Source organism: Coenobita brevimanus, chromosome 3, assembly GCF_032717465.1.
Source record: "Coenobita brevimanus isolate Jiangsu-jjx chromosome 3, ASM3271746v2, whole genome shotgun sequence".
Lineage (NCBI taxonomy): Eukaryota > Metazoa > Arthropoda > Malacostraca > Decapoda > Coenobitidae > Coenobita > Coenobita brevimanus.
This window is the reverse complement of record NC_136956.1, coordinates 7,574,492-7,601,066: the sequence shown is the minus strand read 5'-3', so window position 1 is coordinate 7,601,066 and position 26,575 is coordinate 7,574,492.

Genomic DNA, 26,575 nt, shown 5'->3' with positions numbered 1-26,575 from the left:
TTAGGGAATGATTTGGCAGGCAATAAAGTTGTCCCTGAGCCTGAAATTGTGGAGAATCCTGAGGTTGACCAGGAAAGTGAAACCGTAGACCCAGAAGTATGTGAGGATGGTGAGAGACTTGAGGAGAGTATGATTTATCCAGCATGTGTAATGACAAGGGCTAGTGCTAAAAGAGCGCAGGAAGATGAGGAGTGTGAGTTAGACCTAAGCTCATCCTGGCTTTGTGAACCTGGAGATGAAGCAGAGCAGGTGAAAGGGAAGGAAGTAGAGACTTTGCCAGACTTTGTTGTGAAAAAGGAGGACTTAATTGATGCACAAAGGAATGATGAAAGTCTGAAGGCGTTGTGGAGTGAGGCTGAGAGAGGAATTCTTGATGGAGATGTGGGATATTATGTGCAAGACCAAATTTTAATGAGAAAATGGAGACCTGCTGATAGCCCAGTATCTGATCATTGGATGATGAAGACCCAAATTGTTGTCCCTAAGAAGTACAGAAGTAAGATTTTGGAGTTGGCTCATGAAGATAGTTGGTCAGGACATTTTGGTGTAAGAAAGACTTTGAGTAGAGTGACAGCACATTTTTATTGGCCAGGTGTAAAGATGAGTGTAACTAAGCATTGTAAGACTTGTCATACATGTCAGGTTGTTGGTAAACCTAACCAGAATATTGTAAAGGCACCATTGCACCCTATTCCTGTTGTAGATGAACCATTCAGCAGGATATGTATTGATGTTGTAGGTCCTCTACCTCGTTCTAAGCGAGGCAATCAATATTTGCTAACTATTATGTGTATGTCAACAAGGTTTCCAGAGGCAATTCCTTTGAAAAGTATCCATGCCAAAGTGATTGTGAGGGAGTTGGTGAAATTTTTCTCATGGGTTGGACTCCCGAGAGTAATTCAGTCAGATCAGGGCAGTAATTTCACTTCAAGGTTGTTTGGTCAGGTGTTGAAAGAGTTGAGGATTAAGCAGCAGTTATCGAGTGCCTATCACCCGCAGTCGCAGGGATGTGTGGAAAGGTTTCACCAAACTCTAAAGAAGACTTTAAAAATATACTGTACTGAAATGGATAAGGATTGGGATGAGGCAGTGCCACTAGCTTTGTTTGCCATAAGAGATGCTGTACAGGAGTCCACTGGCTTCAGTCCATTTGAACTTGTTTATGGACATGAGGTCAGGGGACCTCTGCGTATGTTGAAGGAGAAGTGGTTGGGAAATCATGATGTGCCAAATATGCTGGATTATGTTACTATGTTTAAGGAGAGATTGTTGAGAGCTAGAGAGATTGCCTGTGAGAATTTAAAGGAGTCACAGACTAATATGAAAACCTGGTATGATAAGAAGGCACGAGATAGAAGTTTTCAGTCTGGTGATAAGGTGCTGGTGTTGTTTCCATTGCAGGATAATCCTTTGAAAGCAAAATATTGTGGGCCTTGGGCCATTAAGGAGAAAGTCAGTGATGTAAATTACATAGTCAGAACCCCAGGGAGACGGAAGGGAACTCAATTGTGTCATGTAAATATGATCAAGCCATACTATGGTAGGGAAGAAGTATTGGATGTAAATGATGAAGTAAATTGTGGTAATGTTGTGAAGGTGGAGAAGAGTGATGGTGAAGATGATGACTTGATGAATTGTGAAGGTCAGAGTTTGGAAAATTCAGTCATATTAAATAATTTGGATGAGAGGTTGAAGCATTTAGATAAGGATAAGAAAGGAGAGGTAAAAAGAATTGTTAACAAGTTTAGATCTTTGTTTCCTGATGCTCCTAGAAGAACCCATGTTATTGTGCATGATGTGGAAGTAGAGGATGTAAGGCCAATTAAGCAACATGCATACAGAGTGACTCCACAAAAGAGAGAAATTATGAGGAAGGAAGTAGAGTACATGTTGAAAAATGATTTAATTGAGCCAAGTAATAGTCCATGGAGTTCACCCTGTGTACTTGTACCTAAGGCTGGAGGGAATAGTTACAGATTTTGTACTGACTTTAGAAAAGTGAATACTGTAACTAAGACTGACTCATACCCTATTCCCAGGATTGATGACTGTATTGATCAGTTAGGAAATGCTAAGTATGTGACAAAGTTAGATTTGCTTAAGGGTTTCTGGCAAGTTGGATTAACTGAAAGGGCTAAGGAATTGTCAGCATTTGTTACCATGGATGGGTTGTATCAGTATAAAGTTTTGCCATTTGGAATGAAGAACAGTAGCAGTTGTTTTCAGAGATTGGTTAATGCAGTGTTGAGTGGAGTGAAGTGTTGTACTGTATACATTGATGATATAGTACTGTATTCTGATACATGGGAGGAGCATTTGAAGTTGTTGGATGAAGTATTTAGAAAGTTAGATGATGCAAATCTCACAGTGAATTTAGCAAAGAGTGATTTTGTGAAGGCTTATGTGGACTATTTAGGATTCAAAGTGGGACAAGGACAAGTGAGGCCATTGGATGCTAAGGTGAGAGATATTCTGAACTTTCCTTCTCCAACAAATAGGAAAGAATTGTTGAGGTTTTTGGGAATGAGTGGGTATTACAGAAGATTTTGTAAGAACTTTTCAGCCGTTGCATTGCCATTGACCAGGTTGTTGTCAAAGAAGGTGAAATTTATGTGGAGTGAGCACTGTGTGGAGGCTTTTAAGAAAATTAAGGAGATGCTAGTAAATGCACCCATATTGGTCACTCCTGATTATGATAAGCCATTTAAATTGTATGTGGATGCCAGTGGTGAGGGAATTGGAGGAGTATTAATGCAGGAAGTGGAGCAGGTTGATCATCCTATTGGGTATTTTTCTAAGAAGTTGTTACCATATCAGATGAATTACAGTACTGTGGAGAAGGAGGCTTTGGCATTGATTATGTGTTTGAATCATTTTGAAGTGTATGTGAAGGGTACCATGAGGCCCGTGCAAATTTTCACTGATCATAATCCTCTTGTATCTGTAAATAGGATGAAGAACTCTAACCAAAGGTTAATGAGATGGTGTCTGCTGTTGCAAGAATATAATTTGATTGTGACTCATGTAAAGGGAAGAGAGAATGTGATAGCAGACGCTCTCTCTCGCGTTCCTGAGAGATGTGAATCCTCTTAAAGGGAGAATTCACATCTTTACTGGAAGGGGGGTGTTACGAGGAGTTATCCCTTATTTCATACAGTACGTTTTCTTTTGTTGTGTATCATGAATGTAATGAATATTATTATTGTATAATGTGATTGTATATTGTGTTTGAGTTTATCTTTGGAGAATGTAGAAATGAATTAATATTTGTGAAGTTGTTAAGGGTTAACATGTAAGGTTATGTTTTTGTATTGTGATCCCGTTAGTGAGAGATATGTATGTACGGGGGGAGAGTGCGTGGCTTCTCTCTCTCTTGGTGGCTGGCGGCGTGTGAGGAGCTGATCTGGGTTTCTGCTCGGGTGGGCGTGTTGGAGGAGACATGTGGTGATTTTGGGAGAGCAGCGTGGTCACACAGTGTGAGGTGTTATATAAGGGAAGTGGTGAGATAATTATGTGAATATATTGATGAGTATTATTTGTGGGAGGAGAATATACAGGTGATGGAGAGAGAGAGCGTGGTGTGGGTGGCCACAAGATAGCCTATGGTGCACGTGGTGGTGTACTTGTGATAGTGGAGATTATTATTGTGTGAACCATTGTGGAGTATTTGTGTGGTTAATATTATAGAGTAACATGTGAGGGAGAATGGTTAATTATTTTGAGATTATGGTTATTATTGAGTGTCATTTGGTGTTGAGAAGATCATTGTGGGGATATAGCATAAGTGATCTAAGCATATTCTTTATTTTGAGTATCAGAGTGTTTATTTGTAAATATATATAAATAGTGTAGTAGACTATTTCATTATCATTGATGGTGTGATGGATGATACAGTATTTGTGGTGGAGATATTTCATGTTGCTATCCAGCTGGCCCGGGAATGAGGAGTTGCAGGCCGAACGAATTTCTTGCTGTACCTAACTATTGCAGCGTGCTTGAGGAGTGAGGACAGCTGGGGACGTAACAGTAAGATATTTACACAAGAAATATGTGCAGCATGTGATGTGGTGTGTGGAAGGAAGAGAAGACGGAGGGGGGTGCAAGGAACAGCGTGGTGGACTGAAGAGGTGAAACAGGCTGTGGCACAAAAGAAGAAAGCATACAATGAATGGATGAGAAATAGGGGCGTGGAAGAAGTTGAGAGGCGGAAGAGAGAGTTATATGTGGAAAGAGAGAGGTGAAAAGATTAGTAAGAGAGAGTACGAGGAGAGTGGATGAGGAATTTGGAAGGAATTTGAGTGTAAAGTGGAGGGACTATAAGAAAATATTCTGGAGAGAGGTGAAAAGAGTAAGACAGGGTGGAAGTGAAGTTAGCAGGGGAGTGAAAGATAAAAATGGTAGATTACTAGTGGAGAAGGGAGAAAAAGTGAGCAGATGGAGAGAACACTTTAAGGAATTGTTGAACGTAGAGGATGGAAGTAATGCGAGTATAAGTGGTTGGGGAATGGCTGGGAGAAGGAGGGAGATGAGAAGACAGGAAGAAATCAGTAGGATAGAAGTTATGGAAGCAATGAAGAAAGTTAAATCGGGGAAAGCCCCAGGAATTGATGGAGTGTGTGGTGAAATGTTGAAGCATGGGGGAGAGATAGTAGTACAATGGATGTGGAAGATGTGCAGATTGGCCTGGGAGGAAGGTAGAGTCCCCGAGGATTGGAAGTCAGGTATAATTATTCCCTTGTACAAAGGAAAAGAGGAAAAAGAAGTGTGTGGTAATCATAGGGGCATTTGTCTTCTTCGTATAATAGGAAAAGTGTATGGTAGGATACTTATAGACAGCGTTAGAGAAAGAACAGAGAAATTAGTTGGAGAAGAACAGGGAGGCTTTAGGAAGGGAAGAGGTTGTGTAGATCAGATATTCATTCTTAGATCTTTAGTGGAAACGTTTCTAGAGAAGGGAAAGAAGTTGTATGCGGCTTTCATGGATTTGGAGAAAGCATATGACAGGGTGGATAGACAAGGATTGTGGAAAGTATTTAGAATATATGGAGTAGATGGGAAGTTGCTGAATGCTGTGAAGAGTATGTACGATGGTGCGAAGGCTGCAGTGCGTGTGGATGGTGAACTAAGTGAATTTTTCTCTTTGAAAGTTGGTTTGAAACAGGGATGTGTCATGTCTCCATGGTTGTTCAATCTGTATATGGATGGGGTAATAAAAGAGGTACAAGGTAGGGTAGTGAATGTTGGAGTAGCCCTGGTGAGAGAGGATAGTGTTTGGAAACTCCCTGTACTGTTGTCTGCAGATGATACTGTGTTGTTGAGTGAAGACGAAGGGGAGCTGCAAGGCTTGGTGGATGAGTTTGAGAGAGTGTGTAAGAAACGGAATCTGAAGGTGAATGTAGGGAAGAGTAAAGTGATGGTCTTTGAGAGAGGTGAAGTTAGTGAATGTACAGCGAGGTTGGATGGTGAGGAATTGGAAAATGTGTATACGTTTAAGTACTTGGGTAGTGTGATGAGTAAGGATGGAGGTTTGGAGGGTGAAGTGCTTGAAAAAGTACAGCAGGGAAGAAAGGTTGCTGGTTCTTTGAAAGCAGTGATAAGAAACAGGGAAGAGAGCATGGAAGTGAAAAAGTTACTACATGACAGTACTGCGATACCAACTCTAACGTACGGAAGTGAAGCTTGGACATTGTTGGAAGGACACAAGTCAAGAGTGAGAGCAGTGGAAGTGAGTTATTTAAGAGGAGCCTGTGGAGTCACGTGGAGAGACAGGCTGACGAACGAGGATATAAAGGAGCGTTGTGGTGTTGATGTGGATGTGATGGGAAGCGTTATGAGGAACACACTGAGGTGGTTTGGCCATGTGGAGAGGATGGAGGGTGAAAGACTGACGAAGAGAGTGTATGTGAGTGAGGTGGAGGGGGGAAGAGGGAGGGGGAGGCCGGGGATGAGATGGAGGGATGGGGTGGAGAGGTATATGAGAGAGGGGTGTGTGAGTTGGGAGCAGGGCAGTGAAATGGCGGGGGACAGGGCGACTTGGAGGCGATTTGTTTGTGGCCACCCCAAACGGGATTGAGGCATCTGGCAATAGATAGTTAGATAGATAGTAATGTCGCTAATTATGCTGCTCTCTTCTAAGGTAACAGGGAAAGCTGTGGGAGTGGACTCTGTATTTTCAACTGCAAATACGGATGCAAAGAAAGTGTTGAGAGTTTTAGCCATCTCTGTTTGACCTTCGGTATACTCTCCATTTTCTGTGACTAGTGGGCCAATTGTTGGTGATATTACTTTACCTTCATGTTTCTCATATAACAGAAAAATTCTTTTTGGTTGGATTTACAGATACATGCGATGTAAGTTTCAAAGTTTTTCTTATTCTGCTTTATTCTTTTGCTTTTTGACGAAGAGCACCATATTCATTTTTATCACTTTGATTCATTGTTATCGTATAACATTTCTGTGCAAGTTTTTTAGCTGATAGGCAATGCTTAATTTCCGCATTCCACCATTTGGGTTTATTATTTTTAGGAGGCCGTCGGCTTTACATTAGAATACATAATGTTTCTGCTTTACCGAGAATATCTGGGAACAATTTCCATGCTTCATTAACCCGCCCCATCCCGACCACTTTTCCACCACTGACTTCCCCCAATCCCGACCATTTTTGGAAATTTTTTTTTTTTAGCTCAAACCTCCGCTTTTGGTGAGAAACATCGAAAATTCATAGAGAAGTCGCTCACCTGAGGTTTAAAATACTCGATACAGGTAGGAGTACCTCCTTACCTTACTGGGTTTTCTAACAGGCTGGCACCAAAGAAAACGAGTTCTATAGGAGGATAACTATTTCACACCACTCATAAATGGTATTTATTTATTTACTTGGTACGAATTTTTATGTAGTATGAGAGTATATTGGTTTTCAAGCAGTAATATAGGCATTAGAAGCATTGTTTCACTCTAACTCATCACCATACCTGACCTTTTTTTGCCACATTACCTGATCATCATTTCTGACTGTTTCTTCCTCTAATGCAATGTAAAGTTTGTCCTCCACGTTGTCATTGATTGGGGAATCATTCTGGCCCTGAATTTCGTATTGTGGCGTGACATGGCTTTACTGGCCAGGTCACTGATAACAGGTGAATTGCTGAGACAATGGCGTGCAGGGGCGGGGAAGGAGGTCATGCTGGGTAAGGCATTGTCCCTGCCTGGCATCTTGTAGAGGAAGGTGTCACGTGTATACGTACCAAAAATCCCTCACGAAAATTTAAAATTGTGCAAATTAGGGACCTTGCAATTGATTCGCATTTATATAAGTCGATGGGATTGGCAGTGACAAAACGTGTGGACGTTAAAGAACGTCGACAGGATGCCGCGGGTTAATATCCACTGTTTGAAGAATGGGGTCCAGGTCACTAGAACCAACTATGTTAGGTTAGGTTAATAAGGTTAGGTAAGGTTAGACTAATTGACATAATGCTAAGTGATCTTGAGCTTTCATCTAAATAAATCTAACCTAACTGCACCTAACTATCATAACTAAAACTTAACCTAGATTATCGCATCTTAACCTAACTGCAGCCTAAATGAACCTAACCTAAATTAATCCACCCCAGTTTAAACTCATTTCACGACTTCCCTTGGGATTTCATGAAATCACTGCTTATGCAAATTTCTTGTAACATCTATGCAGTACATATATATATATATATATATATATATATATATATATAAACATGATTATTTGCATTCAGTGTTTCTTACTACCCTCCTATGTCTCCAGTATAGCTTTCAAAATATTTGTCTATCTGTTCCCAGGTAGACCGGGACAAGCAGGCGTGACTCAGGGGCCTGAGGAGGGAATCTGTTGATGCCGCCTGCTCACGTCCTGACAACACCGACCACCTCTTTACCTGCCAGATACTGGACGAGGCCCTCTGCGGCAAAAGAGATACAGCCCCAGGCACAGATGGCCTGATCTACTCCCTCCTTGCAAGGTCAGGACAGAAGGGAAAATCTAAATCCTAAGCCTGAGTAATCACTCGTGGGTGGAAGGAAGCCTCCCTGGATCATGGAAAACTGCCATCATTCACCCCATCCCCAAGCCACACGAGCCTGCTGTCATGCGACCAATTTCACTCCTCAGTTGCATGGCAAAGACAGCTGAAAGGCCAGTCCTTTCTTGCCTTGCCTGGAAGTTAGGCCCACTGCACCCATGGCTCTTCACCTATCTCTCTGGCAGAAGCACCCCACAGTGCCTTACCTCGTTTCTGGGTGAGCTGAGAAATGGCTGGGGCATGGCTGTCTTCCTTGATCTTGACAAGGCCTTTGAGTTAGCTAATCCTGATGCAATCCTGGCTGTGCTCATCCAGAGAGGTGTTAGTGGCAGAATTCTCTCCTGGATACGAGGATTTTTCATCGGACGTGCTGCCATGGTCCGCTTTCATGGGCAGCTTTCCCCTTCCTACCTACACGTAAATGGCATTCCCCAAGGTGGCATGCCCAGTCCCCTCCTCTTTAATATCCTAGTCAAGAACCTGCAGTCGATCAACATCAGCAGGGGCATCACGCTGCTCTGCTACACTGGTGACCTGGCACTTCTCCAGTAGCGACTGCTACATTCATGATCCGATTGCTGTAGCCAGCCTCCATGACAGATGCTGTGAACTGGGCCTCAAGATCAATCTTGAGAAAAACAAATGCATGCCCTTCAGTTTTTGACTCCCTGAACATCCACTCCTCCTTGGGGGGCATCAACTAGACCCAGTTTGCAGTCATCAGTGCCTAGGGGTGTGGTTTGACAGTCGTCTGAATTTTGCCACGCACATACGGTACCTATGGGAGTGAACTGCCCTCAGAATCACAGCACTCAAAACCCTCTCATCCTTTACCCTAGGTGCCTCATATCGCATTCTCAAGACCTTCCACACACACACACACACACACACCATACGTTCCCTAGTCAACTACAGTGCAATCTGTCTTGTAGGGCTCTCTGAGATCCAATTCCACTCCCTAGAAGTCCTGCAAAACTCAGCAGTATGTGTGTTGCTAGGAACTCCTTTGTGGACATGAATCAAGAACCTCAGGATGGAGAGTGGCTTCACCTTTCTCTAGCAAAGAATTTGGGGTTGAATAACAGCAGTCTCCTCTCAACTTTGCCAAGTCAGGCAGCACCTGCCTGTCTCCATGCTTCTCCAGTGCACCCTCGACAGACCCCCCAAATCCACACCCGAGGAAGGACTGGGCACACACCACAGCCAGCATCAATTTTAACCTAAACATATCTGATGCCTTCCAGGGAGGCCTCGACATCCCTGACCCTGATTACGTGCCTTCCCCACCATGGTGGCCCCCTGCAATCCAGAGCCTTGCCCCCCCCCAACCCACCCCAATGCCCACCCCAATTCATCTCTGCCTGCCCTCCTCTGCCAGTATGGGCTACGGAGAACAGCATCCCTCTGGACCCCAAGGACAGCCGAGTACTTCAGAGACGGGTCAGTCACTGCTGAGGGGTCAGCAGGTGCTGCATTCATCAGTGAAGGTCGTGCCGAGACCTGGTGGCTCCCCCCTGGGGCCACTGCATATGAGCTAGTTGCAATACTAGGCACCCTCAAACATGCTCACACACACCATCATCAGCATGTAGTCATACAAACCAACTTGCTCTCATCTCTGCACGGTCTACGTGCATGTAAATCTCCTGACCTCGAAAACAGCTGTTGCCTACTCCATCACCCAGAATGGAGGAGAAATTTTCCTTCTCTGGCTGCCAGGCATCACCGGCAACAAGCGTGCAGATGCTGCCCATTGTTCAGCAACAACCCTCCCTAACATTACCTTCTCTCTACAAACGAGCTTCTCCCATATCAAGCGAAGGGCTAATCACAACATCTCTAGGCTCACACAGACAGACCACGAAACCCAGGTGGCAGAGGGTTCACGCTCAGCCACCTGGTATGCAAGGGTCTCAGCCTAAGAGCCCCTAGCCACTTCTCCTCACATCCCCAACTCGCTTGTTGTACGATTACACCGCCTGTGGCTATGCTACCCCTCCTTTACACAAATAACAGGATAGGACCCTGAACCATGCTCCCACTGTCACCAACTTGATGAATGGCCGTTTATCCACTACCTTCTCGACTGCCTCTCCACTGCCGCCCTTTGCTCCACCTTAGAGGGCAGGCTCATCAGAAGAGTGTCAGACTTAGATATGGCAGCAGAGATAATTGCTCTAACTCCCATCTCAGTCATCCTAGACAGTTTCCTCCAACCCACTACGTCGATAGCCATACCAACCCCATCATAATCCACGCCACTCCCTGACGGGCTTTGTCCGCCCGTGTCCATACTATTATTCTTTTATAGATGGACAAATCTAAAACAAAAAATGTCTATCTGTCTGTCTGCCTGTAAAGTCGCTATCTGTTGTCTGCCTGTTTGTACTTTGTCTCTCTGTTTTCAAAATCTGTCTGACTTTAAAATCTCTGTTTGTCTCTCTGTACAATTTCTGTCTGCCTGCAAAATCTCTCAGTCAGTCTGTATGTCTGTGATATCTATCTGTCTGTCTGTACTATCTGTCTGTCTTTCTTTCTGTCTATAATATCTGTCTGTTTGTCTCTCTGTCTGTAAAATATGTCTCTCTGTCTGTCTGTTAAATCACTGTCAGTCTGTCTGTCTGTCTGTCTCTAAATTTTCTTGTTTTTGTCTGTAAAATCTCTTCTGTCCGTCTGTTTGTCTGCAAAATCTTCAGTCTGTCTCTCTAAAATCTACCTGTCTGTCTGTAAAATGTCTGTCTGTCTGCCTGTAAAATCTATTTGTCTGTCTGTTTGTAGTATGTTTGATTGTCTGTCTGTCTGTCTATAATCTCTGTCAATCTGTCTGTTTGTAAAATCTCTGTCTGTCTGTTTGTCTGCCTATCTTGCTGTTTGGATGTCTATAAAATATGTTTGTGTGTCTGACTGTCAGTATAAATTCTGTCTGTTTGTCGGTCTGTAAATTCTATCTGTCTGCCTGTCTGTCTGTGTCTGTCTTTCTGTCTGTCAATCTATACTCTCTATCTGTCTGCCTGTCTGTAAAATGTCTGTTCGTCTGTGTGTCGGTAAAATCTCTGTAAAATTTGTCTGTCTGTCTTTCTGTCTATTCGTCCATCTGTCTGTAAAAACTGTCTACCATTCTGTCTGTAATATCTCTCTGTCTTTCTGTCTGCCTTTCTATAATCTGTCTGTCTGCCTGTCTGTCTGTTTCTCTGTCTGTCTATAAAATCTGCTTCTCTGTCTAAAATCTATCTGCCTGCCTGTCTGTCTGTAATATCTGTCTGTGTGTCATCTCTGCTTATCTTTCTGTTTGCAAAATCTCTGTCTGTCCATCTGTCAGTCTGTAAAATCTGTCTGCCTGTTTGTCTGTCTCTCTGTCTTTCTGTCTGTCTGTCCACCCACCCTGACCTATATCTACCCACCCTGACCAAAATCTACCCTCCCTGATTTAAATCTACCCCACCTTGACCTAATTCTACCCAGTGACCAAATCCTACCCACCCGTACCTAATTCTACCCACTCTGACCAAAATCTACCCTCCCTGACCTAAATCTACCTCGCCTCTACCTAATTCTACCCACAGTGACTAAATTCTATCCACCCTTTCCTAATTCTACCCACAATGACCAAATTTTAACCACCCTTAGCTAATTCTACCTACAGTGACCAAATTCCAACCACCTTACCTAATTCTAGCCACAGTGAACAAAATCTAAGCACCCTTACATAATTGTACCCACTCTGACCTAAATCTACCCCACCCTGGCCTAATTCCCCCCACCCGGACATATTTCTTTCTGACTTAAATCTACAACCCTGACCTAATTCTACCCATCACCATTTAAATCTTTCCTCCCGGAACTGAATCAATCATACCCTGACCTAATTCTACCCATCATGACCTAAATCTACCTCACCCTGACTACCAACGGTAAACACCAATTGGTGGTCATCCAAAGTGTTTAAAATTTTCCCTCTAAATTGTTTTATATACATACATATACTGTGTATATATATATATATATATATATATATATATATATATATATATATATATATATATATATATATATATATATATACAATATTCCTATTTTCAATCACATACTCGTACGGTTTGGAAGAAAATGTGAAATCTAAGAAATATTTTATCCATCTAACTACGATTTGAAGGTAAAAGAGTAATTACGAGAGCAATTCCAGCTGCACACGACAGAGAGAGAGAGAGAGAGAGAGAGAGAGAATAAAGGAAGAAAAGAAGAAAATAATAATAATAATAATAATAATAATAATAATAAAAATAGTAGTAGTAGTAGTAGTAGTAGCAGTACACACCACACTTTCTTTTCCAAAATTAAAATTAATCATGGCAACACAATATGTGGCCTCTGAGTCCCCGGGGGGGGGGGGGCATAAATGCTCCCACCTTCCACCCCTTTCCCGGTGACGACTCTCGCTGTCTGGAGCCACTGTCTGACTCTCTTCTTCATTTCTGCAACACTCGCGGCCTTTCCTCTAACTTTCGCTCTGTTGAGCACCACCGCTCCTTCTTTAAACCTCACCTTTTTCTAACTGAGACTCAGCTGTTTGAGGCAAATGACAGCAGACCCTTTTCTGTATCCTCCTACTTTCTCTATACTCATTTCAAAGCCAAAAGTGGCACTTGTGTATTTATACGCAACGACCTATCATGCTTTCATGTTCCTGAACCCAGTTCATCTGAATTCTCTACCCTCTGGCTTCGGCTTTCCAGTCATTCTCTGATCTGTGTTGTTTACTTATCTTCTAATTCTACTGACTGTCAAAAATTCTTTTACTATCTTACTTCTACGATGGAACGCATTCTATCCATTCCTCCTTTCTCTGAAATCTCCATTCTAGATTTCAATGTTCACCACCACCTTTGGCTTGTACAGGAGGATGATTAGACGCTACAAGGAATAAAACACCGGGACTGGACAAAATATCTCCACTTGTTTTGAAGGAACTACAGAATGAAGTTGTAAAGCCTTTATCTGAACTTTTTAACTTATCACTTAAAAGCCGTAAGGTGCCACACGAATGGAAACTTGCTAACGTAACCCCAATATTCAAAAAAGGCAACAGAGTACAGCCAGAAAACTACCACCCAATTAGTTTAACATCGGTGATTTGCAAATTATTTGAAACTATCAAAGATAAGTTTGTGAAACAGAATCAAACAATCTCATCAAAGATTCTCAACATGGTTTTCGTAATAATCGCTCTTGCCTTACGAATCTGCTGGTATTTTTCAATGATATACTGAACATGTATGACCACACTAAATCTATTGATGTTGTGTACCTCGATTTTCAAAAGGCTTTTGACAAAGTCCCAACACAAAAGACTCCTTCAGAAGCTAAAGGCACATGGTTTCAGCGGCAGTGTTCTCGGGTGGGTAGAAGATTGGTTCACCGGACGAAAGCAAAGAGTTGTAATAAACGGAAAAGAGTCAGACTGGATAAAAGTTACAAGTGGAGTGCCACAGGGTTAAGTGTTAGGTCCTATTCTTTTCTTAATATATATCAACGATATTGATGAAGGATTATGTTGTAAAATATCAAAATTTGTTGACGATGCTAAAATAGGTAACAGGGCAGATACAGCACTACAAAGGCAGGCAATTCAGAGAGATCTTGATCGATTGTTTAACTGGGCCCAAGTCTGGCAAATGGATTTCAATATTAATAAATGCAAAGTGCTAAACATTGGCAGTAAAAATGTAAGAGTTAGTTATAGCATGAATAATGTCCAACTTGATAGGGTAAACCATGAAAAAGACTTAGGAGTTATAATAACAAACGATTTGAAACCAAGCAAACAACGCAAAGAAGCTGTGAAAAAAGGCAATAAATTGATTGGATTCATAGGTAGAGCATTTGAATATAAATCCGATAATATTTTCCTCACTTTGTATAATTCCTTAGTACGCCCACACTTGGAATATTGCGTTCAGTTTTGGTCATCGTGTTATAAAAAGGATATGGAAAAGCTTGAAAGAGTGCAGTGAAGGATGCCAAAGTTGATACCTAGACTGAGAAATAAACCATACGAGGAACGTTTAGAAGCCCTGAATCTACTTACCCTAACTAAATGGAGGTTACAAGGAGATCTAATTCAAGTATTCAAAATATTCAAAGGACATGATAACATGGCTGTTGATAAATACTTCACAGTTGATCACTCGAATTATACTAGAGACAATGGGCATAAAATAATTGGCAAACGATTCCAGTCACATGAAGCTAAGCATTTCTTTTTCAATAGAGTTGTAAATATATGGAATAAATTGCTCTCTAATTTAATAAATTCTAATTCAGTACTGACCTTTAAAGGTCGCCTCGATAAGTATTTGTCTTCTAACCCCCAGCTTAATATGTTTACTCCTGAATAAAACACTTGTGTATGTATAATTTTTTATTATATTTTATTTTATTGTTTTTAGAGCCTGGATCAATTTATTGAATGGAAATATATGCACAGACTAGGATCTGCACAGATAGCCCAGGGTTAACGGTCACTACTCCTACTTTCGACCTGTGACAGGCTGTGGATCACTGAGGAGCCAAGTGACCACCATCGGTATTTTTTTAATGTACCAGTGATCACTGCTTCAGGAGGTGACTTGTATGTTTGTTCTGCATGGGAACGCTCCGAGTTTCAATGGAATGAACAGAGCTGGGGCCTGATTGACTGCTGCCTACCTTAATAGAGCCAGGCAAGGCTGCTGCACCACCCCTGAACATCCACACTGTGCGCTGTGCAGTTTCCACACTGTGTCTGCACACACCCTGTTAACTCAGTGTACCCATACATGGTGTTATGCATTATTTATTTATTCGATTACTCATTTTACTTTACTATTTTCTCTTCCAGGTTATTCATACAGGTAGCTTATAGATAAAGTATTATAGAATGTAACTTTTCCTTTTCAGTCGTTCCTATGAAATTTCCATGTCAGTTTTTCCATGCAGGATGGTGGTTTTTCTCACTTTTTCTTACCAGTTTCAACTGGAGGGTTTGGAGGTAGGGGGAACCTTCTTACTTTACTGTCCTTATCCTTCAGCATGTAGAGTTAGATCTCGTAGTCATAGTCTACTCTGTAAAAAACAGCCTCGAAAGGACCATTAGGTTTGTTGCTATTTGCTTTCCTTTGTACTCCTTTGTACTCCTTTGTAACTTTCCAACTCGAATTCTTCCTGCTTCTTCTGGCACCGTGCCAAAAACCTTTCTAATAACTTTACTTCATGATCCTTCCCTCCTCTTTTCTACTCTGATGGCTCTGTAGCTATTTCTTCTACTGATAAAGCAGATCTCTTCGCTCAGACTTTCTCCTCCAATTCCACCTTAGACGATTCCGGTGCTGTTCCACCATCACTTCCCCCCCCTCTGACTTCCCCATGGCTACCATTAAAATTTCTTCAACTAATGTATTTTCTGCCATCACAGGCCTCAGTACTAATAAGGCATATGGGCCCGATGGAGTCTCTCCTGTTGTTCTCACGAAACTGTGCTTCTGTGCTTACACCCTGCCTAGGCAAACTCTTTTGCCTTTGGCTTTCAACTTGTACCTTTCCTTCTTGCTAGAAGTTTGCTCTCATTCAGCCAGTCCCAGAGAAGGGTGACCATTCCCAACCCTCTAACCATTGTCCAATTCCTTCGACATCCTGTATCTCAAAAGTTTTCGAGTCAATTCTTGATATAAAAATTTTAAAGGATCTTTCCTATCACGACCTTCTTTCTGATCGTCAGTATGGGTTCCGTCAGGGACGCTCCACTGGCGATCTTCTCGCCTACCTTTCAGACTCCTGGTCATCCTCCTTTCGGGACTTTGGCGAAAGCTTTGCCATTGCACTTGACATCTCAAAGGCTTTCGATCGAGTCTGGCATAATTCTTTAATTTCCACACTGGCCTCTTACAGTTTTTATCCTTCTATCTGTGCCTTCATCTGCAGCTTCCTTTCTGGTCGTTCTATAGCCGCTGTTGTAGATGGCCATCACTCTTCTCCTAGATCTATTAACAGTGGTGTTCTCAGAGCTCTGTCCTATTACTAACTCTCTTTCTTTTATTCATCAATGACCTTCAAAGCTGTACATCTAACCCTATCCATTCATACGCTGATGACTCCACCCTTCACCTTTCCTTTTGGTTCCTGCAATGTCCATCTCAGCAGTTACTTCAGCAAACAAGGGATGAGGCTATGGCACACCTAATGTCTGACTTGGCTCGTATCTCAGACTAGGGTAAAAATAATCTGGTTGTTTTTAATGCATCAAAGACTCAGTTTTTACACCTATCAACCTGACAAAATCTTCCACAGGTATACCCACTAACGTTTCATAATATTCAGCTTAATCCTGCATCATCCTTGAACATGCTTGGGTTTTCATTCACTCGGGACTTATCTTGGAAAGATCATATTACATCTCTTGTCAAATCTGCTTCCAAGAGATTAGGGGTGCTAAGCCGACTCCGTTCCTTCTTTACCCCTGCACAATTGTTGACTCTATACACAGGTTTCATCCACCCCTGTGTGGAGTACAACTCTCATGTAAGGGGAGGCTCCCCACATACAGCTCTTCTCAATAGGGTGGAGTCAAAGACTTTTCGTCTCATTAACTCTCTTCCTCTTACTGACTCCCTTCAACCTCTGTCTCTTCGCCACACTATTGCATCTCTATCTCTTTTCTATCGCTACTTCAATGGTCACTGCTCCTCTGAACTGTCTGCATGCATTCCTCCATCTCTATGACAGGTGCGTAGCACCTGTCTAGCAGCAAACTCTCATCCCTCTTCTGTCCAACTTTCTAATGCAAGAGTTAACCGTTACTCCCAGTCCTTCATTTATGCAACACATCAACTCTGGAACTGTCTCCCTCTTTCTGTATTTCCTGCTTCCTATGATCTCCAGTCTTTTAAACGCAGTGTGTCCAGGCATCTCGAAATGATCGGATCTTGAATTTGGCTCTTTCTTGTATTTGTTTTTCTCTTGGAAGGAACAATTTTACGGGCTTGCGGCCTTTGGTTCCTTCTTCCTCACATAAAAAAAAGTAGAAGTAGAAGTAGTAGTATGAGTGATGAACAGGGTGGCTTTACGAGTGGCAGAGGATGTGTGGACCAAATATTTGCAGTGAAGCAGAGAGCAGAGAAGGCTTGTGAGAAGGGCCATAAAGTGTTTATGGCATTCATCGATCTGGAAAAAGCATGCAACAAAATGGACAGAGAAGGACTGTGGAAAGTTTTGAGCATGTACAGTGTAGCCTTGACGGTAAGCTGCTACGTGCCGTCAAGAGTTTTTATGATGGTAGTGAAGCATGTTTAACGGTTAATGGGCATCTAAGTGAATGGTTCACGATCGGTGTGGGCGTGCGGCAAGGTTGTGTGATGTCCCCATGGTTGTTCAATATGTATATAGATGGGGTCATATGAGAAATAAAAACACGAGTAATGGAGAGAGGGATGGCGTTGGTAAGGAATGGTGATGGATGGCGTATCTCGAATTTGTTGCATGCTGATGATGCAGCACTGCTTGCAAGTACCAGACAAGAACTTGGTAGGCTAGTGCAGAGTTTTGCTGAGGTCTGTGAGCATCGTGCCTTGAGAGTAAAGGAAGAAAAGAGTAAAGTGATGGTTATTGAGAGAGAAGGCGACTCCCAGTGCAATAATACAGTGAATGAAGAGAGACTGGAATTGGTGAGGGTGTTCAAATACCTGGGTACAGTGATAGGAAAGAGAGGAAAATGTGCAAAAAAGTTGAAAGTAGAGTGACACAAGGAAGAAAAGTAGCTGGTGCAATGAAAGCCTTGATAAGAAACAGAGGCTTGAGTGTTGCAGCTGCATGAGGCTTTCATGAAGGAGTGTTAGTGCAAACTTTACCATACGGATGTGAGACTATGGGTTGGCATGAAAATGAAAAGTCAAGAGTAAGAGCAGTGGAGATGGGACTGCTGAGGAATGAATGTGGAGTACAGAGGGTGGATAGGATACGAAATAATGTGATTCGTGATAGCTGTGGAGTGAGGAAGTCGGTGGACACCAGAATGGAAGAGAATGTACTGAGATGGTATGGTCATATAGAGAGAATGGATAACAAGAGTGGTGAAAAAGTTATACCTGAGCTAAGTTTAAGGAGGGAGGAGGCGAGGTAGGCCAAGGAGACGGTGGAGAGATATGGTGGCTGAGTATGTGAGGAAGAGAGGTTTGGAAGTCGGTGAGGCTAGGGAACTAACAAGAGATCGAGCTGGCTGGATGAATGTTGTGAGAAGAAGTGCATGATCAGGAATTTGGCACCCTTTTTTAACATGGCAGTGTTCGGATTGACTCAGTCGGATACGTTTATGTAAAGCTACAAAACGTAGTGAATCTTTTTGGTGGAACTGATAGAACCAGGATTCCGGGGACTTGAATGATGAATGAATGGAGGCGCGGCCATGCCCTAGGGTAGGAAAGGAAGTCTGGATGATGATGATGATGATGATGATAAATTTATTATTATTATTATTATTATTATTATTATTATTATTATTATTACTATTATCATTTTTATTATTATCATTGTTATTATCATTAATATTATTATTATTGATATTCTTCTTCTTCTTCTTCTTCTTCTTCTGCTTCTTCTTCTTCTTCTCTTCTTCTTCTTCGTCTTCTTAATATTACCGGTATTATTATTATTATTATTATTATTATTATTATTATTATGTTGATGGTGGAGAGTGGAATCTGAAGCAGCTGCTGTTTGCAGATGATACTGCACTGGTGGCTGATTCAGAGGGGAGATTGAGACAGTTGGTAGAGGAGTTTGGAAGGGTGTGTGAAAGGAGGAAATTGAAAGTAAATGAGAATAAGAGTAAAGTGATGAAGTGTACGAGGTTGGTAGATGGTAGGGGGATGAATATAGTTTTGAATGGCTAGTTGCTTGAGGAGGTAGATTGTTTTAAATATCTAGGGTCACATGTTGCTATGGATGGAAGAATAGATGCAGAAGTGAAGTTTAGAATAAATGAAGTAGGAAAGGTGTTGGGAGGAATGAAAAAAAGTGTTTAGATGTCGTTCGCTTAGAATGGATGTAAAGAGAAGGCTGTATGAGGGTGTTGTGGTACCGACTGCGTTATATGGGGCTGAAACATGGAATATGGTGTAGCAGAGAGGAAAAGTTTGAATGTAATGGAGATGAGATGTCTGAGGAGTATGTGTGGAGTGATGCATATGGATCGAGTGCGAAATGATGAAGTGCGAAGGAGAACTGGAGTTGTTCGGGAGATGGCTGGTAGAGTTGAGAAGAGGGTGTTGCAATGGTTTGGGCATAGGGAGAGAATGGATAATGAACGATTGGTGAAAAAGATAACTAGATATGATGTGAGAGGTGTAAGGCTGAGAGGAAGACCACGAATAGGATGGATGGACACTGTGAAGAGAGCGCTGGATGCGAGAGGGATGTCTGTTGAGCAAGGAAGAGTGGCTGTGCATGACAGAAATAAATGGAGAGAAATTGTGAATGAATAAGTGATGACGTAGCCCTGAGGGGATATTCTCCCGCATTTGGTCTGATCAGCTAGTCAGGTCAGGTGCGGGTAAGGGGATGGGTCTGTTATGATGTGGCAGGGGTAAACCAGCTCTGCTGTCGGGCCCTGCTTGGATGTCACTGATTGCATTGCGCAGTTGACCCTTGTGCGGTGTGGTGCGGTGAGGATCTGTCTGTTCTTCCCTTTGGGGCTAAGATGCGAATGAATGTGTTTGAATGGATGAGTAAATGGGGAGTGTGTCGTCCTGTCTCGGCTACCTCCCTTTCCTTGGGGGAAGCAGCCTAGGTATATAGATAGATAGATAGATTATTATTATTATTATTATTATTATTATTATTATTATTATTTCATTCTCAGTCTCATTACTACCATTACTACTACTATTGCCACTACTATACCCCTACTACTACTTTTTTTTAATAATAATCATGTCCATCCATTGGGGAACTATATTGTGAAGATCAAAACCAACCTTCCTAATACAGTTCACTATTTGGAGTTGTAATGTGAAGGTTAACACTAACCCTCATATTGCAATCCGTTGGCCCCAAGCACGCCAACGGCTGTGGTCACCAACCATCTACTATTACTGTTATTATTTTATTTTATATTTATTGATATTAGTGTAATTAAAGACATTAAACTATTGGAGTTGCTGGTCTATGCGACTCTCGATCACTGTAACTTCGTAATCCATACCCGCCAGAGCGAAAGGCCTGAGGGTTGACGATCTTGTGCCCCTGAGACATAGCAGAGCAGACCTCTTGAGTAGAATCTCACCGCCTCTGGACCCATCCCACCTGATGTTGTGAACACAAGCGGAGTGAATCGACCGTGGTCCACATGTTGGATCCTTTCTTGATAATTTCTGTTTTTTTCTTGTTCATTCCTTCTGTGTGCAGCTTCAAGAGACAGTTCGCGATGACATGCTGCCATGGGATCGAATATCCTGATGTCGAAGAATGCCCTGTGCCCATGTATCCAGAAACCTCGAGCACTGAAATCCACTCTTGCATCATTTGATGTGTTTGCTGTTCTGTGGGTGAAGTGCTCGCCGTCCAGGGGTAGCAGAGCTGGCTCTGTGGTGACATCATGGTATATTACCTGCAGCATTTTGGCAGTGAGGTCGCGTACTTCATCGTGTCGGATGCAAAGAAAGCTTCCCTTCTTGCAAACCATTGCATGGTTTGCATCAAAGGCAGTGCCACAGGCACATTGTTGAGGCAGGTTCTATATTGGCCACCCATATCTCAAGGCTATGGCATCAATAAATTCTTGTTTGTTGAAGTGGAAACCCTTTGCCTTGAGAGGCAGGGTTGTTAGCCAGTTCGATGCCCCTACCTCCTGTGCAATTTCAACTCTTCTGCACTGGTCTGGTGTTAGATGTTCGATTATGTGCTGCAGCTGGCCCTTTTGTCTTGCTTCACGCTTCTTACTTATCTGTGTCTTCATGTCTTTCTGCCTTTGGTGGTCGATTTCACTCGTCTCAACCTGGACACAAATCTTCTGTGACAAGGATTCGGTGAGCCTGAGTGAATTTCTGTGTTCGTAGCTTGCCACAGCTGCTGGATTTATAATGCCAAGGCCTCCCATCCCGGGTGGCAGTGCTAGAAGGTCCCTCTCTTCTGGTGTGGGGATGTGGCCATTGGTAGGAGATGGCAGGAATGAATCCCTGATAACATCCTCCAATGGTTCTAACAGCAACTCGATGTCTGGTATGGTCCTCATTACGAAGGTCCACTTGTGCTTTACACCATAGGTAAATGCACTGTATGCTGCATGGGGTTCTGTTTTTGCATGGCTGGATAGTGTATGAATTTCGTCTACCCATGTCTTTACCTTATCACTGACATACTTGTCTTTGAATTCCTTAGCTCCAATCACAGCCCCTAGATGCCTCTGACCTTCCTTGGTCACTATCACGTTTGTGCCTCTAAATGCTTCCTGTGCATCTTGATAGTAAGCTGGTTTCACGATCAAGATGGACTTACTTGCATTAGGACAGTAACCTATTTCAGGGCCATGAGATGTTACAAGGTGCCACCATTTCCTCACATCCTTGACCTTGCCAGCACTCGTGAGATCATCTGCATAGGCTACCCGTTTTACATTGGTGGCCTCGTATTTGATCTGTTGTTGCAGCACTGTCATCGCCAGGGCGTACATAGCCATGGCAACGGGGTCCCCCTGGGTAGTTCCTTCTTTGGATTGGATTACACAGACATCGTGAGCAGCTGTCTTATCCACAATGTAGAGGTCTGCTGGTTCTTTGTAGGCGTTTTCCACATATTGGGCAAATGCTGGGCATTTAACCTTGATGTTGTGCAGCATAGCCTCCCGGTTGATGGAATTAAATGTATTTGAGGCATAAACCAATAATACTGCCTGACAATCCTCTTCCTCATACATTTTCCTCATGGAGTGAACTGCTGCCTCACCTCCTGCCTGCTGGCCTGCACACACTTGGAGGTTGCCAACTGCCTGCTTCACATCATCTTTCACCACCTCCATGATGCATTTTCCTATAATCCGTGTGAATACTTCACCCACCCCGATGGGCCTGCATCCTGGATTCTTATCAAGAGAGATTAGTCTGCAAGCCGTCAGTCCTTCGATGTTACTGCATTACTACTACTACTACTACTACTACTACTACTAGTACAAATACTATCACAACTATCACCACTATTACCACTTCAACAACAATAACAACAACAGCTACTACTACTCCTACTACTACAATTATTACTACTACTACTACCACTACTACTGTCTCTACTACTGCTACTGCTATTACTACTACTAGTACGACTGCTAATACTGCAACTATGACTACTATTACTATTACTATCAGTCTATCTATTGCCCGACACCTTAGTCCCGTAAGGGGTGGCCACAAACAAAAGTCCTCCGTGTCTCCTTGTCCCCCGCCATATCACTGCCCTGCTTCCAGCTCACACCTCCCTCTCTCATATCCCTCTCCACTCCATCCCTCCATCCCATCCTTGGCCTCCTCCTCCTCCATCTCCTTCCACCTCCTTCACATACACTTTCCTCGTCAGTCTCTCACTCTCCATCCTCTTCACATTGTCAAACCACCCCAGTGTATTGTCTCCTAACGCTTCTATCATATCCACATCCACACCACAACGCTCCTTCACCTCCTCATTTGTCACTTTGTCGCTCAGTGTAACTACACACACTCCACTGTTGTTATTGCAGTTATAATTCTTCTTCCTCTTCCTCTTCCTCTTCCTCTTCCTCTTCTTCTTCCTCCTCCTCTTCTTCTTCTTAAGCTTTGGCCATAAAAGGACGGGTTTCGTAAATTTGGTAACCTCAAGGCGAGTTGCAAAAGTATTCTGTCAACAAATTATATTCCACACACACACACACACACACACACACACACACACACACACACACACACACACACACAGAAAGAGAGAGAGAGAGAGATTCTACAGGTACACAGTTTTCCTTTTCGGTAAATCTCTGCCTTACTTTAAATTTCATCTTCAGAGTTATTTTTCTAAGACGTTTTAAGAAAAGGTGGTAGGGAGCATAGGTAAACCGGTAAGGAAGAGGCGTTAGGGAGCACAAATAAATCGGTAAGATTGAGGTATTATGGAGGATAAACAAACCGATATGGAACAGGTGTTACGGAGCATAAACAAACCGGTAAGGAAGAAGCGTTTGGGTGCATAAACAAACCGGTAAGGAAGAGGTGTTAGGGAGAATAAATAAACTGGTAAGGAAGAGGCGTTAGGGAGCATAAATAAACCGGTAAGGAAGAGGTGTCGGGGAGCGTAAGCAAACAGATAAGGAAAAAGTGTAAGGAAGCATAAATAAACCGGTAACGAGGAAGCGTTTGGGAGCATAAACAAACCGGTAAGGAAGAGGTGTTAGGGAGAATAAATAAACTGGTAAGGCAGAGGCTTTAGGGAGCATAAATAAACCGTTCAGGTAGAGGTGTTAGGAAGCGTAAACAAACAGGTAATCATGAGGTGTTTGGGAGCATTAATAAACAGGTGAGGAAAAGGTGTTAGGGAGCATAAATAAACCGGTACCGAAGAGGCGTTAGGGAGCTTAAATAAACAAGTAAGGAAAGCATGTCAAGAAGGAAATACCAGGGTATCTTAAAAAATTAGGACGAAGTAGAAGAAATAAGGAAGTTTATTATCTTAGACGTAAAAACTAACATTAATTGGCACACAGTATCTTCGTATAATTCTTTCTGTGCTCCCAGATTAAGTTCCCGCTAAAATTCAACCTACAGCAGTTCTATTCCATCTATAACAATATTCTCGCATGCTTTTAATGAAGGAGGCTGGTACGTTGTTTCACGGATATTTAAAAGTTTAATTTGTTTTTCCTTCCCCTGTTCAACTTCTGTAAAATATATAATCTATGTGGGACACCTGCTGAAAAGAAAACTGATCAGAAAGAGGGACCTGGATTTCAAATATGAGAGCGGGGTATAACCGGTGAGACAAATTATGAGAGGAGAAGGGACGAAAACATGGGAGATATAAGAGATGAGAGCGAGAGGAGAGGGAGGGATGGAGGGAGCAAGAGGGAAACAGGACGAGGTGGGAGGGGAGGAGGGAATGAGAAGGACATCAGAACGTAGCATATGATGAAACAAAAGCATTCCGGGGCCGAATGCTAATCGCCAAACAAATTATGTTGTCGGATAAAATATAACTATCTACAAGCAAATTACGAAAAAATACTGTAAAACTCTATGGGATTCAGTCACTGCGATTCACAAAAAGCCAAGCCATATTAAAATATAATATGGCGCCTGGCATTCGGTCGTCTTTGATCATATCCTCGCCAAAACTAATGGGCCTTTGCACATCCACATAGTTACTATTTCCTGAAGGTTTGATGAAACTTCGTGCACAACTTTTTGAGATATATTGGCATCACACACACACACACACACACACAAACTATATCGCCTCGCATTGGTAAAGGCGGGCGATAAAAATACATGGTGGCTGGCATTCGGTCGTCCTTGATCAATCTCGCCAAAGTAAGAGACTTCTGCCACATAACTGCTGTTTCTTAAGATCTGGTGAAAATCGTCCACAACTTCTCTAGATATTTTGGCATTAGTTGCACACACACACACACACACACACACACACACACACACACACACACACACACACACACACACACACACAACCATATCAGCAATGCGGGCGATAATGAGACGAGGAAGATGGGAGGAAGGACTGGTGGCGGAAATACATGAACGACGGAAGGTTGGAAGTGGGATGGAGGGTAGAGGAGAGACTGGGAGAAAATGGGGGAGAGGGAAGGAGAGAAAGGGAGGGGAGGGTGTTTATACTACATGATGGGAGGTAGGGAGGCGTAGGTGGGGATAGGGAGGAGGGAGGGGAGGAGACACAAGGAAAGGAGACAGACAGAAGAGAGAAGTCAGAGCAGGGAAGAAGAACCAGAGAGAGACTTACAAACTCAACCTTACTCTTCAACCCTTTTATTTGGCATTATATTCTTTCTTCCTCCCCAACTTTCATTCATCCTATAATGTCTCATAATGCTTGAATAGAAAAAGTGGCAGTTTATTTTGAAGCGCAGTTAGGGAGAAAATTAAAAGGAAAATGAGAAGCATTTCCTTCTCGATGTCCTGTCTCTCTCTCTCTCTCTCTCTCTCTCTCTCTCTCTCTCTTGTCAAACTTTTGTAATCCGTAAGTATAAACCTTTCGGTAAAGTCCAGACCACCAAATGTTAGTGTGGTCTGTATACTCTCTCTCTCTCTCTCTCTCTCTCTCTCTCTCTCTCTCTCTCTCTCTCTCTCTCTTCTTGGCTTAATATAATTTCATGTTTTCGTTGTTGGTGTGGCTCTTATCGTTGCTGTTGTTGTTCTTATTTTTCTTCTTCTGCTTCTCCCCCTTTCTTCTTTTTCTCCTTTTACTTCTATCTCTTCTTCCTCCTTCCTCTTCTCCCTCTCTCCTTTTCCTCCTCTTCCTCCTCTTCCTCCTCCTCCTCCTCCTCCTCATTCTTCTTCTTCTTTACTGACTGGACACCTAATTAATAGACTGAAAGCAGATCTCAGGGGAATTCCCTTTTCTCTCTCTGCAAGTATTATTTCCAAGGAGTCATTACAGGTGTGTGTGTGTGTGTGTGTGTGTGTGTGTGTGTGTGTGTGTGTGTGTGTGTGTGTGAGAGAGAGAGAGAGAGAGAGAGAGAGAGAGAGAGAGATGTTGAGTCACTATTTATTCTTCTCCTTTTCTTTTCCGATGGATTTGCTTTAAGTGATAAGCCTAATGGTTTCCTGTAAGCTAGGAAATCATTTACAGCCCAGGGTGGTAACCTTATATCCAATCCATACGTGTTTCCTACGTGTCAAAAAGTAGGTTTGCTGAGGGTTAGTGCCCCTCCCCGTAAAACAGCTAAAAGTCAAACCGTCCCCCACTACGGGAATATGGCGTCTGGTTACAGATAGAAAGATAGGTAAATAGATAAATAGATAGATAGGGAGATAGATTTTCCTAAACTGAGAGAATTGGATGCTACAGAGGCCCTTAAATTTTGACCGGAAACTAACAACCGATGATTCTGTTTAGATAAAGGAAACCCAAGCCATCAGGTTTATCCCACTAATTCCAATTCATTTTGGCTTAACACGGGACCTTTTAATATGGAAGGTGAGGGGATGAAAACATGATGTTAGATTTACAGTATCATTACATATATAAAAGAAATCCAAACTTCCAGGTTTACCCCGCTAAATACTAATCGGTTATTATTTTTACTGAACGGGGGGGGGGGGACTATGCAGTCAGATTTACAGCATCATCCCGTTAATGGCGCTACCAAACGTGGACATTATTTTTGGCGCGGTGGTCCAGGCTCTTAGTGGAAACACGGTAATGATATTGTTGTTTAAAAATACAAGGTGTATTGTTGCTTGCTCCTTTTACGTTCCGAGAAGGAGGAGAGAGGAGTTACAAGGAGG